Source organism: Capsicum annuum, chromosome 8 (assembly GCF_002878395.1).
Source record: "Capsicum annuum cultivar UCD-10X-F1 chromosome 8, UCD10Xv1.1, whole genome shotgun sequence".
In the NCBI taxonomy this organism is placed as follows: Eukaryota; Viridiplantae; Streptophyta; class Magnoliopsida; order Solanales; family Solanaceae; genus Capsicum; species Capsicum annuum.
In genome coordinates, this window is record NC_061118.1 from 86,933,570 (window position 1) to 86,953,903 (window position 20,334).

Sequence of the window (20,334 nt, forward strand, 5' to 3'; positions counted from 1 at the left end):
ACCACCTTCAAAATTCAAGATTTTGCACCATTAATGCAATATTCAACAACATGATATAATTCCTTAGTGATTAGTCATGGTTGTTTCACAACCGGTTAACGCCCAATCCACACATCATGTACTATTCTAATTTCTCTATTTACAAGCTACTTTTACCTTGGCTGATAGAGACTAGGCCTCGTCTTTTGGAGTAGGTGATGGTGGTTGAGTGAGTACTTGAGCCCTGCCTCCTAACTGCAAAATAGTTCCATGGCCAAACTGAGCTACGGTTGATTCTTAAAAATAGGTCCAATTTAGTTCACCTACATTATGATGTAAGGCGACTAACTAACGAATCCAAGGCTTCTTTCATCAACCTCTATTGGCAGAGCTTTCTTGCTTACCACACGCTCATCTCCAATTGAATGTATGAAAATACCAGTAAGCAAATACGAATATGTGATGCAGTTACATTATGTATATGTAAATGTATAGAGAATGTACAACAGATCTTTCGCAGATGTCTTTATCCGACCATAAATCTAGTTCCTTCATCACAACTAAGGGAAACAGGTTCCCTTCGTAAACAGTGTCACCACTTTTATTCTCGAACTACCATGGTTCTAGTTTTTCCTACAATATGGTTTTCAACGTCTTGTTAGAACTACCTCTAATGACCTATACAAGAGCGAAAAGTTATATATCAAAGAAATTTCGAATGGCTTTTGGCCATAACTAACCTCGATATCACCACAAACACCAGCTTCCTCTATTGTCTTGTGCCTTGCAGCAACTTCAATTGTTTCATCCTTTTCCCAACCTCCCTAGTACAACAAAAGTGAGATTTGTAAGAAAAACAGATGAATCAATCTAATAGAGTTTAGAGCATAATCTACAGAGTTTGAAAACCATAGATCTGTTGCACTTGAAATAGCTAACATTTAACCCGTATACACCACATAATAGTTCCAAAAATAGAGGCAAATCAATTCTATATAAATGCAAAATTGACCATATAAGATTGAAATCCAAACAAAATAGGCCATGTACTATATCTAAATTAAACTAACAGTCAAAAATTCAATGAAATTAGACAACCATCATTAAACTCAAACAATCCGAAGAGAACCCTAAATACCATTTTCATTACTTACAACTTTTAATCCCAGCACAACCCCCAAACTAACTTAAACTGCAGTGCAAGGAATTACCGATGTCAGCTATAAACAATTTGCTGGCCTTGACAAAGAGGTTGTTGCAGGGAAGACACCGAGGTTGAATGATTCACACCGAATTGAGCGAAGAAGAAGATGAGTAGAACAATAATTAATATAATGAATTTCTCAATAGAACAACGAAGTGTCTTTCACTTGAACAATTTTTTTAATAGACGAAGAATTGTTTCTTAATGTAATGATTCCTTGAAGAATTAACGAAGAGAAGAAATGAAGTCCCCGATGTTGAAGAATTTACGAGAGGATGAATGAAGAAATTGTTAGTGTAGTATCAATTTGGGGCCTTTCTAAACCCTAACTAGAGCCAAAATATAGAAATTTTTTTAATTAATATAACTAAAATAAGCGGGTAAATAAAATATTGGAGGAAAAATTCGCAGCAAATATAATTTTTTGTCAAAAATAACCGTGGCTAAAAATTATCTATGGCAACAGTTCTTAAAACTGTTACCATAGAATACCCTATTGCGATGGTTGTCAAGTATATTGCGATGGTTTTATTAATTTTTGTGCTAATAGACTAGACAATTTTATGCGACGGTTAAAACCGTCGCTATATGTAGTTTTTAGTAACGATTCAAGAACCACCGCTACATAAGCGTTCCTTTAGCCCTCATTTATAGTAGTGTAATTTGAGCTCAACTCATTTGGTGCTTTATTTTTCAATGTTGAGGAAGTGCATGGGTGATCCTTCGACGGTTTTTACCTTGGAGGAGGTGGGTATTTCAGATTCCTTGTCCTATAAGGATGTTCCGATTGAGATTTTGGATCGGTAAATCCATCGACTGCAGACAAATAATATGGCATCGATAAAGGTTCTTCGGAGGAACCAAAATGTTGAGAAAGCTACTTGGGATGCCGAGGAGGATATAAATTCCACGTATCAATTCTTGTTTTTCATTCTAGATAATCATGCTTGAGTTATGTGGATTCCTTAACATCTTTGTTTTCTGACTTTGTTAAAGGAAATGGTGATTTGGTATCTTTATTTTTTTATTTGTTAAAGGTAAGAGTAGTGGTATGTGGAGTCAAATTGTGGTAATAAATATCTTATCCTATCATTCAAGGATGAATGATCCTAGAGGGGAGAATGTAATGCCCCAGGTTTTTAGTCTTTGAAAATTTCTAAAATTTATCCTCATTGTCCTGACTACAAGTAGTAGGTAGTCATGACGGGTTGTAGGGACTTGGTCACAGCTTAATCAAAACAAATGGCTTGAAATTTTTCTCTGAGTATGAGTAGCTCTCAACTAGTCGTCAAGACTTCGTACGGGTAGTAAGGACAAAGTCTTAAGGTGTCCAGAAAAGTTTGGCCAAAGACACTATCTATATTACGACTTGAGGCCACATTATAAAGAATCATGACAAGTCATTATGTACCAATCGTAGTATTCCCAGTGTGTCACTCCAAATTGTTGTTGTCTTGACTATAAGAAGTGGTTACAAGTCGTTAAATATGGTTACGAGTTGCTGGTATGAATTGTAGCCAGAACAGTATGTGGTCTTGGTGGTTCTATGATGAGTGTCTATATGAGTCGTATAGTAACCCATAGTCACTTGTGATAATTTTCAGTCTTTTCATTAAGGGCACTTTAGACATTTCCCCTCTACCCCAATTATAACCCATGACCTATAACCTAATGGGGACCCCATTAGCATTTTAAACTCATAAAAACACTTTCAAAAGATCTCTTAAAATTCTCTCTAGCTGCCATACTTAGGGTTTTTCAGAAGTAGGTCATCCAAGGGCTTAAGGTTGAATTCCTTCGGTGAAACTTATTTTTCCAGGCATCTTACTCCTTCGTCATTGATAATTTGTTAAAAGCATACATTTTAAAGTATTGTTAATGAGATATTTATGTTGGTTTGAAATCAAGGGTTGAGGATTTTTAATGCTTCTTGTTTAACAATGTTTTCCCATGGCTTACATATGATTATTCATGCTTTAGTCAAGGTTTTGAACTTATGGGTGCATGGGAATAGTGAATGAACTAGGGAATTGTTAGTTTCCCAAACTTGTGACTTTTGAAGTGGTTATGACCCCAACTCCATTTTGTGAAATTAGTTTTTAATTATGAGAAATGCGGGAATTTGTAAAATTGAACCAAAAGGGTTGTGAATTCCCCCAAGAGATGTAACTCTTTTGGCATGTTGTTGTTACCTTGCAAGTGTAGTTGGTTTGACGATACCAACAATGTATGCTTTAATGTTAAATATGATTAAATGAATGGGAATGTGTGATGAATGTTTTTAATTGGTATTTAATCGGGTTTTTGTAATTGAGTCGTGAAAGTGGAGGTTCAAGTGACCGATCTTGGAAACTGGATTTGCCGATGTAGGGGTAAAAGTGACTAAGAGGGTTTGAGTTCCACTCTTTATTATTGCATGACTAGGGAGGTTCATGTCCCCCGCATATCATTACATGATCGGGTGTTTATGTCACCTTATTATATAATTGGGAGGTTTAAGCCCCTCATGCATATATATGAGATTATTTTTTAGTTTGTGCAGCTACACGCGCTGGGGCACAGACAGGGGGTGAGAGTTGGGTCCTATATATCCTATGGGTACATGTTAAGACGGTTGAGGTGTATAATAGATGCTAAAGTTTTTTAGTGTATTTTAAGCGTTATTCCCTATCCTGATATGTGATATATCTATATGTATATGCATTTGATTATGTTCTTTGATTTATAATGATTTTAAACTATTAATACTGGCACTATCTTATCCTTACCCTGAGTAACATGCTAGTGTTCACCCCACTAACCGTCTCTGAACATTGTATCCCACGAGATGTATGCATCGGGGCTTCTTTTACTTTTCCTGCACAGAGTTAGGCTGATCGCTTTGGTCTGTTGGTTTGTGGTGTTGTGGTGAAGCAGTAAGCTACCATTCCCCAGAAGGATTAGGCATTTCACGAGCTTTCATTCTTAGATTTGAGTTGATACATACTTTCATTCTTATTGTCCTCTGTCAGAGTTGGGGACATGTCCTGACCAATACTGGTTTTTGTTCATTGTTTAGAAGGCTTTGTTTAGATTACTATGGATATTGGGTTATGTTGGTCGGTTGTTTTACTGGTCATCGTTCCCCGATTAGAGACATGTTTTGACTTTTTTTATGCTTCTTATATGTTATCTTCTTATGTATACGGAATTTATCCGACATTGGGGGATTTGTGTTTCATTTGGTTTGGTGTAGGGGATGATCTCCGGTCCATGTGGGACTTGAGATACCTATCACGGCCAGGCCCTGGTTCTGGTCAAGATAGAAAATTTCCAAATCCAACCAATATACCATTCGTGTGAGCCAAAATCCACTCAATATTCCAACCATCCATGAACCCAGTATAATCCTTATTCCAGTAGGGTAAAATACACAACAATATGACATAAATACTACGTAAATTCTAATTTAGGCTTTTTCACCAGAAAAGATACAACCAAATATACATACATAAGGCCAACGACATCATATAAAAACCCACACAGTCACATGTGGCAAATAATGTCTCAAAACCACCAAATAACAACAACATAGGCCCCCACAAGGGTATAACAAAATAATAAAGCTATTTCCATTATTAGTCCCTACACCCATAACATGATTATTTTACCAATATTAACTACCCAACCCCGTCTAAAGAAATTTAAGCCGTGAGCTTCCTCGAATGATGGAATCCCAATTCAAAAGCTCCAACTACAAAGCCTTGCTATTATGAGCATCCTCAAAATCAGCTAAAAGATACAAATATGGAATCTATACGTTAAATGGAAGCCAATGATACCCATATTACCCATTTTCAATCAGGGTCAAAATAAACCTCCGAAATGGATTTTCAAAAGAGAAAGGTAAGCCTTAAATTTTAGTCCAAAAATATATTACCCATAATTAAAGGAACCCACAGAAGAAAATCCAAGTGAAAATGGGTTTAAATTGAAGAATTATTAATTTAGGCCTTTCGAGCCTAAATTTTTAAATTCCTCTTTTGAAATAAAGTTTTTAAAATATTCAAATGATAAGAATCTAAAAAAATATTTGAAAGAGGGATTTGGAGGTTATCCAAGATTGAAAATGGAAGAAATCACCCGGAAATTCAAAAAACCCAAGCTCAAACTGTCTAAAATAGTTAAAAATTGTAAAAGGAGGTATATAACCCACCCCGGCATCGGTTAAGTGAACACTGAATCACTTAACTGACTAGGTTTCACTTTCATAATACCTGACTGGCCCATGAGTATTGTGTAAGCAACTCAATATTACTTAAACAACAGTCGCTTACACGATAAGGAGTCACTTAAGTGATAGCCGCAGCTAGCTGCTAAATTGCTTAAGCGATCGGCTAGTTACTTAAGCAGATGCACCAATTGAGTGGTTCACCAGAACTTCAAGTCTCCACGAATCCCTAGAAATTCATTTGAAATCCTGACAATGCAAACAAAGTATGCTAATAGACAAAATTAAATGCCCCAAACTTAGTGGAAATATCATATTTTTGAAAAATGTCATTTTCACAAAGTTAACCTGGGTCTAAGATTTCCTCTCTTCCAAAACCATATCATCCCCTTCATGGGTGACATACGAAGGAGAACTCGATCACGAATACTAAATCTCAAGGCACGAAGTCTACTATCTGTATAGCACTTCGGCCTACTCTAAGATGCTCAAAATCTATCTTGCTTGATCTGAACTCTCTAAGGACTCATAAAGAAAGTCCATACCTCAAGGTGTAATCTTAAAAACTTCAAACCAACTAACTAGATAGCGATAATTCCTACTATATAAAGCCTTGAAAGAAGCCATCTCAATAGTGGATTGGTAGCTATTATTTTATGTAAACTCAGCAAAAGTTAGATATTGCTCTTATTAACCTAAAAAGTCCATCGCACAAATAAAAAAAATATCCTCCAAAACCTGAATAGTTCTCTCCAACTCACCATTGGCCTGGTAGTGAAAGGTTGTACTAAGATCAATACGAGTACCCAACTCTTCTTAAAAAGTCTTCCAAAAGATCTAACAAATATAGATACAGGCCAACCTCTCAAAACTGAAAGAAACTTGAATCAAAATAAGATAATAAGATTTGGTCAATCAATCCATAATGACCCAAACACTATCAAAACCACAAGAAGTACGAGGCAATTCAGTCATAAAGTCCATAGTGATCCCTTCACATTTCTACTCGAGAATGGGTAACCTCTGAAGCAAACCACTAGGACTCAAATACTCAGTCTGCACCTACCCTCAAAGTTAGGCAATGAGCTGCAAAATCTGCTATATCCCTTCTTATAACACCCCACTAATAATGTTATCACAAATCACGATAGTTTATTGAGGGATTTTCTTCTATTGCTTGTTTTATGTCCAGACTTACTCAAAAGAAGGTCAAGTTTTGAAGGTTTAATCCTTGCGAGAAGAGTTTTTTCAGGAGTTGAAGACTCGACTCACTTCCTCTTTGGTTTTGACTTTACCCGAGGGTCCAGATGGTTTTTTCATTTATTATAATACTTCTAGAGTTGGTTTTGGTTGTGTCTTGATGTAGTGAGGTAAGGTTATAGCCTACGCTACTTGATAGCTCAAACCTTATTAGAAGAACTACCCAACTCATGATCACGAGTTGACAACAACTATTTTTGCCTTAACAATTAAGATGCACTAAATATTCAATAGAGAAGGTGGCTCACATTGTTAAAAGATTATTATATGAGTGGTTTGTATCACTTGGGTAGGTGAATGTTGTGGCCGATGCCCTTAGAGTTAGTTTGCGAGGCTCATTAGCTGGCTAAATTAGGTGTTCGATTGGTGGATTCGGTCAAAAAAAATGTATGGGTTATGAATGGTTTGAAATATTCTTTAGTTTTCAAGGTAAAAAAAATGCAAGATCAAGATCCTATTTAATTCAAGTTGAAAGATACAATTCAAGATCAGAAAGTAGAGGTTTTCTCCCAAAGGAAAGATGATGTGCTTCATTTTTAGGGAAGATTATGGGTTTCGAATGTGGATGATTTGAGGTAGCGAATGTTAGTAGAAACATATGGTTCATGACATTCTATTCATCCAGGAGCCACTAAGATGTACCGTTATTTGCAGAAAGTCTATTAGTGGAATGGTATGAAGATAGATATTATGAAATTTATGGCCAAGTGTTTGAATTATCAGCAAGTCAAGGTTAAGAACTAGAGACCTAGTGATATGTTTCAGGAGTACTAAATTTCCACATGGAATTGGAAAGTCATGAGTATGGATTTTTTTATTGGGTTATCCCATACGTGTCGTCAACATGATTCTATTTAGGTCATTGTGGATAGAATAACCAAGTCGTCTCATTTTCTACCAGTCCATACTTTATATTCAGCTGAGGATTATGCTAGACTCTATCTCAAAAAATTGGTAAATTTGAATAGGGTCGCATTGACTTTTATTTAAGCTAGAGGTACTAAGTTTACCTCTAATTTTTGGAAGGATTTTTAGAAAGGTCATGGTACCCAAGTTAATCTTAGTACAAATTTTTACCCGCAGATGTATGGTTAGGCAGAGAGGACCATCCAGGATATGTTGATGGCTTGTGTTATTAATTTAAAGTGTAGTTAGGATGACTGCTTACCTTTGATTGAGTTTGCCTACAACAATTGCTAGCACTCCAGTATTCAGATAGATCCATTTGATGCTCTCAATTGTTTGTGGTGTAGATCTCCTATTGGTTATTTTGAGGTAGGTGAGGCTAGTGTGTTAAGGCAAGATTAAGTATTTGAGGCAATGAAAAATGTTTAGTTGATTAGAGAAAGGAAAAAGATATCCCAAAGTTATCAAAAAGCCTATGTAGATGTGAGAAGAAGAGAGCCTGAATTTGATGTTAGTGATTTTGTGTATCTAAAAATTTCACCCATGAAAGGGGTGAAGAGACTTAGTAAGAAAGGAAAGCTCAGTCTCTTCTATGTTGTTCCCTATAGGATTTTATGATATTTTGGGAAGGTATCCTATGAGTTAGAGTTGCTTGCATAGATAGTATTAGTGCATCTGGTGTTCTATATCTCTTTTTAAAGAAATGCATTGGCGATCCAGTTTCCATTACTCCGTTAGAGAGTGTGGGTATGGTACATAGCCTCTCTTATCAGGAAGTCCCAGTTGAAATCCTTGACTGCTAGATTTATAGGTTGAGTAGTAAAGAGGTCTCCTTAGTAAAGTTTTTGTGGAGGAATCATGCCGTTGAGGGAACTACTTGGGAAGTAGAAGCTGATATGCGAACTAACTTTCCATATCTCTTCTCTATGAATTCAAATTCATCTTGAGGAAATGGTTTTCTTAAATTAATTCTCTCACTTTCTATCTCTACTATCAAACCATCCTAATGTCATAGAATTCAATCATGAATTCAATTGAGTCCATGTATCATGTTTCAGGTTCAGATATTAAGTCATGATTAAACTCATAAGTTTTAAGTGCATGATCTCAGGTTTTCCCTAGTATCCTAGCTCAAAAAGTGTTTAGTGCATGATCTCAGGTTTTTCCTAGTATCTTAGCTCAAAAAGTATTCATTCGGGGATGAATGATCCCAAGGGAGATATATTGTAATACTCCAAATTTTCAAGCTCTAATATAGACCACTAAGTCGGCTTTACAATGTTTCAAGTCTCACCTTAGTCCAATGTCGTGGCAAAAAGTTGTGGAAAATTTCCTTTTAGGGCTGGACACACTGCCGTTACAACGACTCAAGTAGGGAGTCATTAACATATGTGATGATTCATCGCAAGTGAGTCTTAGTCACTCTAGTGTCCATCAAGGAACCCAGTCCTTTGATCACGAGTCCTACATATAACTCTTGGTTAGACTATATGAGTCATTACGACGACAGTCGTAGTCATAATAGTATACGACCAAAAGCCACTATTTAGACTACAACATCACCCGATGACTCATGGGAATTTATGATGAGTAATAAGGGGGAGTTATAGTACAAATAGAAAGAACCCAAGGTCCCAGGACCCCAGGTTAAAACTTAGACTATGACTCACAACCTGACATTATGAGTTGTAATAACTGGGGACCCAGAATCTTTGAATATTTTAACATGGGATTTTTTATAATTTCCACCCCTTATTAACATAAACATATGTCATTTGAGCTCTAAAAAATTTCAGTTATCAAGGATAAACATTACACTAATCCCTCATAATATCAAAATCAATTCTCCTACACAAAATAAAAGCGATTCTCTTCTCCTTAAAGAGCAAATTAGGCTTTCTTAAGAATAAGATCATCTTCAAGGATTTCACCAGAATATTTTACTTCAGGTAGGTGAAATATTAATCAGTGGTTCCCTTCAACCCATTGAGTTCAAAGAACAGTTTAAGCTTTCAAGTGTAAAACTCTTTTCTCTTTTACGAGGTTCCAAGTTAACCATGAAGTTTATAAATCTCCTCTCAATTTTTTTGAGTTTGAATCACCAGCCAATGGAGGACTGAAACTCTCTTAGGGGTCACATGCCAGTGTAGGGTGGACACCCTAGTCCTTCGGGACATTAGTTTAGTGAATCCACACAGTTAGTATTGGTACCCTTTGCAAGGTACTGACACCCTTTCAACTCAGGTTACAAGTTGAACCCCAATTAGCTTAGAATGGGGAATGTTAGTTAATTATTAGATCTACAGATTTAGATCATTATTCAGAACATATAAGTTTAGGTTTGCATGACCAAATGTCCATAAACTATTTATTTAGTTATTCTAATCATTTACGTACATGTTTATGCTTAGTCTTGCATTTATTTTACATGTTCATACATTCATGCTCAATACCTATATGTATATCAGCTAGTTCCTATCTCAAATACCATTATATTCAAACTACTGATCACATTCTCTCCTCCTATGTTGTGTTGTCTTATAACATAGGTTCAAACACTCAATTCCTAGTTTGCTTCTAGTATGTTCCTATACCAGTCTGCTTCATCATTGGTGAGTCCTCATCAGTTGAGGACTAGTTATATTATAGTTATTCATCTTAGTATTTTATTGCATGCTACTTAAGTTGGTCAGAGTTAGTTGGAGACCTATCCCAACAACTCATCATGGTTAGATACTTTCAACTAGTTAGCTAGTTAGACATGTTTTGCAATTGATGTATCTCAGACTTCATCAATATTGTTTTTATTTTTAGATACTTTTAAATGTCTTTAACATAGTAATTTTTTTACCTTCTTTTATCTATTTATAGCTTGTGCTAGATCATGGATTATCTTTGGGTCACTTATGACTCTAGGTACCATGTTGCGACTAGGGTGTAGTCTCGGGTCATGAAAAAATTGGTATTAATGCACAAGGTTTAAAGTATATTAGTATGTATGAAATTCATGTTAATTAGAGTCTTGTTCATGGGTGTGAAACACGCCATACTTGTGGGTGAGAGGCTATGAAATGTTTTAGAAAAGGGAGAATAAGAGGGCTAGATAGCAGGAACAGTTCTCAATTCTTCCAAAAATCTTTAGCCCCAGTCCCATCTTCTACCAGTTCTCTAGTGCCTAAATTCAAATAGGATAATTGGGATAGAGAACCAAGTTCTAAGTCCTAGTGTAGTGTGAATAATTTCCGTACTAACCCATTCTGCGTGAGGTATAGTAAGAGCCACAAGGGTGAGTGTATAGACGGTAGCGATGTATATTTTGAGCATTGCAAGCTAGATCAAAGAATAAAGGTTTTCCTAGTGATTGGATAGAAGGTTTCAGTTATTCGCCAATGGGGTAAAACGCCCTAAGTTTTTGACCCTTGAAAAACTTCCTTGGTTATGGACTTACTGGACTTGGTACGACTCAAGGGTACCAATCAGGCCGTTGAATATGACTTGTGGGATGGATTGAGGGTTCAATCATATTTTAGGCAGTGGGCTTGTCTTAGTTACTGCCTAAGATATGACTCATCAAGGTACGAGTCATATCTAAAGATATGAGTGGTGCAAGGCAAGTCGTATGGTGCTTGATTAAGTTGTCTTATGGAGTCTTCCCATGGTATGGTTGGTGGGTAAAATTAAGTGTACCACTCATACCCTTAGAGTTAAGGAGGTGTGAGTCATATAGTAACTAGTGTGTATGGTCTTGTCATGGTCTTGGGTACTAGTTGGGGTACCACTCGTATCCTAGGATATAGATGGTAAGATGAGTCATACCCTAAATCCTGGCTTATTTTAATTTAAAGTTAAGGGTATTTCGAACATTTCCTACTTCATAGCCCTTATGTTATCACGTTATATTACCCTTGGTGGCCTCTCATAGCACTTATTAAAGGATGGAAGCACTTTTAATACTCTCTCAAACTTACTATTGAAGATTGGAGGCTAGGGTTTCTTCATATGTTCTTCAAAGGACTTAAGAGTCGTGTTTTGCTTAGGAATCTTCTTGTATAAGGAATGTACTCCTGCCCTCATTATTTGTTCCAACTAAATACATGGGTATTGTGTTTTAAATAATGGTTTATGAATCATGAATGGTGATTTTTGAAATATATGTTTAGTGTCTTGATACATATGTTTTGGTATTGATTTAGACTATGTTTTTACATATTTTTGGTAATGGTTTGCATTTGTTGGTACTTTTTTGCTATGGTTTAACATATGGGTCTTGAGTAACCCTAATTATGGTGGTTTATGCGTTGGTTTTGGTCTTTGTAAAGGTATGCGGTAAACGTGTTTGATAAAATGCCTAAAAGAATGTTTTCTGTCTTTTGTTGAACTTTCATTGAATTTCTTGCATGGTTTGGTTTCGTTATAAAACCCTAAATGGATTTGGATTGTTATGCAAGGTTTAAATAATATAAATGCTTTAAATGTTTGGCATGGTCATAAATGGTTTGGAATGGTTTTAAATAGTATAAATGGTTTACATGGTTTGTTAGGATTAAATGGTAAAGCCTTGGTGGCTATGAAATTAGTTATGCTTATGGGGTACATGAGAGTCCCCCAAGTGGTTTAATATAGTTAATGGAAGGGTAAATGGAATCCCTTAAACCTATACGTGGTTGTCTATGGATAGTACTTGCAAGTATAGTTGGTATGACAATACCACTACTAATGGCCTTGGTTAATAAATGGTTAATCGATTGGTTGGTTGCTTGGTAATGGTTGCTTGGTAACTCTCGAATGGATAGAATACATTAATCAATGAGCCTCCTCCGAAATCAATCTAATCTAATCTCCCAGTCTCAGCACACAAACCGGCCTCCAATCATCAAAATACATCCTAAATAAAGTGAGACTTCATTAGCTGCTCCACTCAACACCTTATCCTGAATCACTCTAAAACCAATATCATCGAACTGATGAGTCTGAATCTATTCCATCAAGGAGGATATGGCATCAAAAAATGCCAAAACACACCCAGGTGTCAAAATATCAAGACTAACTATCTAGTTAGCCAAAGACTAAAACTCTAAAGCCAAGGGCCTCTCTTGGGTCAAAAGATGTGCCAAGCTACCCATACTAGTCGACTTTCTGCTCAAGGCATCCGCAACTATATTAGCCATACCTTGATAATAGAGGATAGTAAAATCATAATCCTTAAGATATTTTAGCCAACGGCACTGCCTTATATTAATATCTTGATGTGTGAAGAAATATTGAAGCTACAATGATCTGACAAAATCTCACAACGAACTCTATACAAGTAGTTCCTTCATAACTCAAAGCAAATACAATCAGGCAAAACTCCAAATCACGGTTAAGGTAATTCCTCTCATGGGGCTTTAACTTACAAGAAACACATGCAATTACCTTACCCTTCTGCATCAACACAAGACTTAACCCAACACCTAAAGAATCACAAAAGACGGTAAACCCCAAGGTCAAGATATGAGCTGATGTTAAAATATCCTTGAGCTTTTGAAAGTCACCACTAAAGCATCAAACCACTAAAAAAATCTTCTTCTTAGTCAAACTAGTCAAAGAAGCCACAATAGATGGAAAAAACCTCAACAAAGTGTTGATAGTAACTTTCCAAACCAATGAAATTTTGATTCTCAGTAGGAGAAATAGGCCTAGCCCAATCACGAACAACTGCTATCTTGGTCGGATTGACCATAATACCATCCTTACTCGCCATATGACACAAGAAAAATATAGACTACAACCAAAACTCACACTTGGTGAATTTGGCATAAAATTTCTTATGCTCAATCTCTAAAGCAAAATTCATTAATGTTCCTCATGGTCGGGCTCACTCTTGGAATTAAAAAAATTATTATTTATAAATACAATGAAAAAAGAGCTAAGATACAGTAGAAATACCTAGTCATTGACTCCATGAACACAACAGAGCATTCGTCAACCTGAAAAACATGACCAAGAACTCATAATGATTGTACCAAGTTTGAAAAGCAATTTTTCGAATATCCAAAGCTCTAATCCTTGACTGGTGATACCCAAATCTCAAATCAATCCTCAAAAACATCAAAACACCCTAAAGCTGATCAAATATATCTTCAATATGAGAATGAGGATACTTATTCTTAAATATAACCTTATTAACTATCGATAATCAATACATATTATACATAGACCCATCCTTTTTCTTCACAAACAAGATAGGCATACCCCAACATGATAAACTAGGTTAAATAAATCCATTATCTAATAACATATGCAACAACTTCTTTAATTTTTTCAACTCTATCGAGGGTATCCTATAAGGAGGAATAGAAATTGGCTTGGTTCCCGGCTCAACATCAATAGCAAAATAAAAATCACGATCCAGAGGTATAAAAGGAAAATTAATAGGTCTCATATCCATGAACTCACGAACAATATGGATAGAATCCAAAAGAGTTGGCAAAGAAACACTATTATCACGAATATGAGACAAACATCCCCTCTCAACTAAGTGACCAGACTAAAGAAAAGATATAACTCTCTTTGGACCAGTATGAAGCACACCCTTCCAAGCTATCGTTCGCACACCCAGCGAAGATAAAGTCATAGTCATAGTATAAAATTATAGGAAAGCATTATAAGAAGTTAACCAATCCATAACTAAGCTGAAATCAATATCTACCATATCTAGGATAATAAGATCTACCCAAGTCCCACGTTGAAAAAAGATCATAACGTAAGATCGGTAAACCCAAACCACTAAAGTGTCTCCTACAGGGGTAGATACATAGATAGGCATGGTAAGAGGCTCACTAGCATATTCAAAACCCAAAAGAAAATACAAAAACATATAGGAAAAAGTTGATTTGGGGTTAAATAACATAGATGCAGACCTAAAACAAAAAGGGAAGATACCTATGATACTAGCATCAAAAGCCTCTGTTTTTAATCTGGTGCATATAGCATAGCATTGTCCACGACCACCACTCGACGGAGTAGCCCCATAACCACCACTACAGGCACCACTACCTCTGCCTTGTGCATCTCTAGTATAATCTTCATCTCTTACTACCGATATAGAAGTAGGCCTAAAAATACAATGGGGACAATCTTTAGCCAAATGGCCAACCACATCAAACGCAAAGTAGTTGCTACAACTCGACTAAAAATATGGAGGTACGATTGAGATAGAACGACCACCTAAAGCTTATGAACTAGAAGACTCACTACCTGAACCTTACAAGGCAACCTACACGAACTTACTGTGATACCCACAGAAGCCTTCTCTACCTCAAGAAGTATGACCTCTAAACTTTTTCTGACGATGAACTCTTTTGGTGCCTCTATGAGATGCTCAATGAATAGACTCAACCATCTAAGCATGATCTACTATACTCTAAAATGATGCCCCTGACACTACTTCTGGGAAGTAGCTAGCTGAAGAAAAATGTTCATCCTCTTTAAATACTTTTAAATTTTCTCAGACATAGTGGCAATACTCATTAAATATCTAAATAAAGTATGTCAATGTTATTCATACTCTAAAACAGTCATGGAGCTCTACTTTAAATGATAAAACTCATCTTTTATCTAATCCCTTAAATTGTATGGCATAAACCTATCAAAAAAGGGGTCAACAAATTGATCCGAGTCATCTTTGGAGAACTAAATGATTTGTAACTAACAAGTGACCTCATAAATCCCTGGATGTATATCTCAACTGGTAAAAAGTGTAAGTAACCTCATGTCACTCAAGTGATCCAAGATTATTCATCTTCTCACGACAATCATTAAAGAATTCATAGGTGTCCTTGCCTATAAAACCATTGAACCTATGACAAACCAAATAAGTAAATCTCTCAAACCTATTCTAATAAACATATGAAATAACTATACTCGCAATAATAGAAGGCAATAAATCTGATTGGATGAGATCCTACCTGAGGAGGTAACACAGATGAATAATGAACTCCAGATCTCATAATACTATATTAGATCTAGGAACTGGAGGAAACATGCTCATAGTCTATGAAGTACCATAAGTAGATGGAGGTACAATTGGAGGAGCTATACCTAGAATCAGAGGGACATCGAATGCACTTAAAGGATCACTCTCAAAATGAGTCGGCAAACCAATCATTGCACCCACCAAAATTGGGGTAGAAAAACTCTGTGGAATCCGAGTAGGCTTCATATTTCCAGAAAACTCCACCTGAGGCTTAGGGGAGATCCCCAAAATAATATCTTTGGAAGGGGAAGTGTAATACCCGAGAAAATTTTTCGTCGAAATTTTATGCGTAAACGTATTGGATCCTATCTTCGAGAATGATTTATAATTTTTCTGTGTGTCATTTCTTGGATTTGACCCACCATTTCATAGAGCATCGAATAATCTTTCCAACGATATGTGGATAAACCAAAATGAACACTCAAGCGATGAGTTACGATCATTCCGATCAAACTACGACCATTCCGATCGAACTGTGAATAGTAAAATGTGCAGGAAAAAAAATACTGCAGCCAGGCAATTTTTTTGGTCAACTTCAAAATATCATAAATCCTTGTACATAATGAACTGTGTGAGCTGCTATATATTAACGGAAAGCCCTGAGAGTCTTATTTCCAATAAAATTGGTTTCATCCAATTTGGACATTGGACTAAAAAGTTATGACCAATTTACTTCAGCCTATCGGATAGATCACGGAAGGACAGATTCGAGTTTTATTTATTTCTTAGGGGTATTTTGGTCTTTAACCACTCTTTTAAACCTCTATAAATACCCCATTCAGCTTAGAACTTGTATTATTTTCCTCTCATTTCTCTTATATGTATATATATATATATATATATATATATATATATATCCAGTTAAGGTCCTGGTTTTGAATTGGGGGAAATTAATTCGAGGCTTTGATTCAAGAATTCCTTCCGTCAATCTCTTCTAGACATGAAATCTAAGGTATGCAAGTGTTTATCTATGGACTCCTTTCGTCCATAGAGTCCACGAATCCCTTTTTGAAAGCTCAAGTTACGTGTATATATATATATATATATATATATATATATATATATTCTAGACTTTGATGATGTGTGTGTGTATATATATATATATGTTGATTGACATTTGATAGTTGAGATATATATGAGGATTATGTATGTTACTTGATATATATATATATATGATGATTATGCATGTTGGTTGATATATATATGTGTGCGGTGATGGTGTATGTTGGTTGATACATGCATGTGATGATTATGTGTGTTGGATGAGATATAAAGGGTGGCGGAAAACATGAGAATTTGACGAATTCACCAATGCCTGAAAGTGCATGTAAGGTGTTTGTGAATTGTCTAAGAGGCTATAAATTTACATTCTTAGGATATAATAAGTTCTAAATGACTAGATTACTTTCTATGTATACGTTCAACATGAACTCCATGTTATTATCTAAAATTGGGGATGTTGTGTGGAAGGCTTATGATATGGTTGTAAGTGCGGACGAGGGATTTAGTTGGTGGAATTAAGATGAATGTTGGTGTTGCAGCACATCTAATTGTTCATACTGACCTATGCCTAAATGGTGCATGCAAGGTAATTATAGAAATGCCTAGTTGAAGAAGAATGGATTGTATGACCCCTTGTGATTAAAGTGATGAGTTCATACCATACTTGCATGCTACATATTTACTATGATCCTTGAGGTAAATGGTAAGGCCATTAGGCCACGCTAAGTGTGAAATTTCTAATTATGGGTCGAATTGCATATATCAAGATCTTAAAGGAAAGAACCTTGAGAAGTGAACCATGATGTGTTGAATGTATGTTATTTGTGTGTATCCCGATTGGATGAACTATGTTATGTTGTATTCTTCCTTAATCATATGCATCCTTGTTGAATGATCTACGATGTAATGGCATGAGATCCCAATACTTGTATATGAACATGATCTTCAAATGATTGGTGTGAGGTGTTAATGAATGCATGGTGTATGATGGTCCTTGGGCATATGAGTATACATTGTTGTATACTATGTATTACTTTTGTTATTGATTGCTGGGGGTACGTATGCCCGAAATAGTCTGTTGGTTTAGAGCTGAGTCAGTTCCGCGATAATCTTAGTCGTACTACGATCGATAAATTTTTGATGATTTGAGAACTTAACATGAATTTCGTGAGAACTTAGTATGTGGGGTCTTGAACAAGAATATCTTTTCATTCTTGTGCCCAAAGAATTGATTTTATCATCGGAATTTCATGATTTTGTAAAGTGGGTAAATACCCAAGATGTTTTAATGACGAATTATGAGGATATGAAAAATATAAATTGTTTAAGCTTTGATGTACATAATTACTTTATTATTCCCAAGTTATGATTTGATATGGTGAATTTCATATTTCTACCATGAGTTGATATTTCAAGTGTTTTCAAGATATGATTTATGGACCTTTGAATCGTCCAATATTGGTATACATAATAACCTTATTATCTTATTTTCTTGAATTAAGATTTTATACCATAAATTGCATACCACCACTATGAAATTATTTTTTTGAGGATTCTTGATATAAGAGCCATGATTTGAGTTACATTACGACATACAAAATCTTACTATGATTTGAAGATCTTAAAAGCTTTTCAAAAGCTATTGTTATGATTTGAATATTGGAATAAAAGAATAATCATTTGAGAATATTGATTTGCATCCGCAGAGTCGGGATGATTTATATTGATTTTAAGCTCGCAGAGATGAAATGCTGTGTTATTGATACAATGTTGATGTTGAGGAAAATTAAAATATTTTGAGCTAAAATGTGTTGAGTTAGGAATCCACAAATTGATATGATTTGATAAATGAGAAAGAGATTTGATATGGTCTTTATGATAGACCCTTGCGATGTTGTGGTAGATTTCCAAAGAGATTTGATTTGGTCTTTATAATAGACCCTTGTGATGTTGTGGTGGATTTCCTAACGCGTTCTGAGCTAGTCGGAGAGTATTACTTAGCACCGAGAGGGAAATTTGGTATTTCTCCAAACTTATGTTCTACCGTAGGGTTGTTGATGATGATATCGTTGGCCAGAGAGCCGAATTGTGATTATGAAAGCTTTAAAGTTGTACTCCCTGGCAAGAGTACAACACTCCCGCCAATGGGAGTGCTCTCCCTAGGAGGGAAAACGTTGGTATTTCACATGGTTCACGTAGGGTTGTCAGTTATAGAAAACTTCCCTGTCCATAAGAGTATGTTTCTTGAACTATCGAGTCGCTCCGAGTCTTGAGTTGATGAGTTTGGTTGTCTATGATGAGTCATGAGAATTTATGATGAATATTGATGATTTTATGATGATTTATGGGATTTTACTTATGTTTTCCTCTCTATAATATTATGAGAAGTATGGATAATGAAATTCAAGCCATGTGAGTCTTCATTTTCCGTACGCATTTTTTATGAAATCAAAGATACTATTCAAATTATTTCGTGCACCCCCACATATTCAGTTGCTTATGAGGAGTCATGGTGAGTTATGTAACTATTTCCCACAGTTTCTGTGTCAATATAAATCTTCAGGAGTCAGGGGTGTGAGTGTATTCGATTGATCAATGTTGATATCCTGTGATTCAGTAATGCAGTATCCCAGTACAGTAGTGAGTTTTGAGGACAGTAAAGTAGTATCCGAGCTGTGGTATCTGGAGTCGTTATAATTGTTATAGTGGTTGTGAACTGTGCATTCATTTATGTGTACTCGTTCGTTATTCTCATGATTATTCTGTTGATTAAATGTTCATGCATAAGCCCTTGCATTTAGCCTTCCCTGCTTACATACTCAGTACATCTTAGTAATGACGCATTCGCGCTATGGTGTTCTTTTATTTTGGGGCACCATAGGTTTAGAGGAGTGAAACTTGGAGCATCTTAGAAGTCACTTGTATAGCAGCAGTGGGTGCAACAGTGAGTCCTCATCATTCGAGGATGTTGTTATTACAGTATTTGATTTTAGTAGACGGAGTTAGTTGGGAAAATTGTCCTTTCAACTCCACAGTTCAGGCAGTGTAGAGGCTTTTCAGACAGATGTATTAGAGTGTGGTTTAAGGTATTGTATATTTGTAGATGTTTGAACCTTATGGCAAGTGTTAGCCAGTTTTCGTATGCATTTTATTATATTATGCAGTGAACAGGTACAGACATCAGAAAAGGGGTTAGCTTGTGGTCCTTCGGGATCATAAGCACCTTGTCGCGTTCCGGTTCTCGGGAATCGAGGCGTTACAGGAAGATCCTCATGTTCGCTGATGTGCTATGGTTTCATAAGACTTTTAAATCTTTAAACTAAGAAAATAAGAAATTACTTAGCCCATTTTGTTAGACATGATGTGTTTTTGTGTTGTATTTTTTAAGAAACTAGGTTTTGGGAGCTAAACAAAAGAAAAGAACTTGAAAGATGGATTTGGACCCATCTACGATGACACCTATATGGTATAGGTAATAGAGTAGGTATCCGAAGGTTAAAGTTTAGAGAATCAAAAGTTAAGATTTTGGCCCTACTACCTATGATGGGGCACAATACAACAAAAAAGTCTATTTAAGACCAACATTCAGGGATGAGTCAATAATTTCGTCTCTAAAAGTATACTTATTAGGACGAGATTATATTCTGTTCTCTAATTGTGTATTTTATTGTGAAGGTACAAAATCTAATCCTAAGTAAATTATTAATTGGTCCCTATTAATAATTTAGAACCTTGAGAAAAGTACCGCCAAATTAG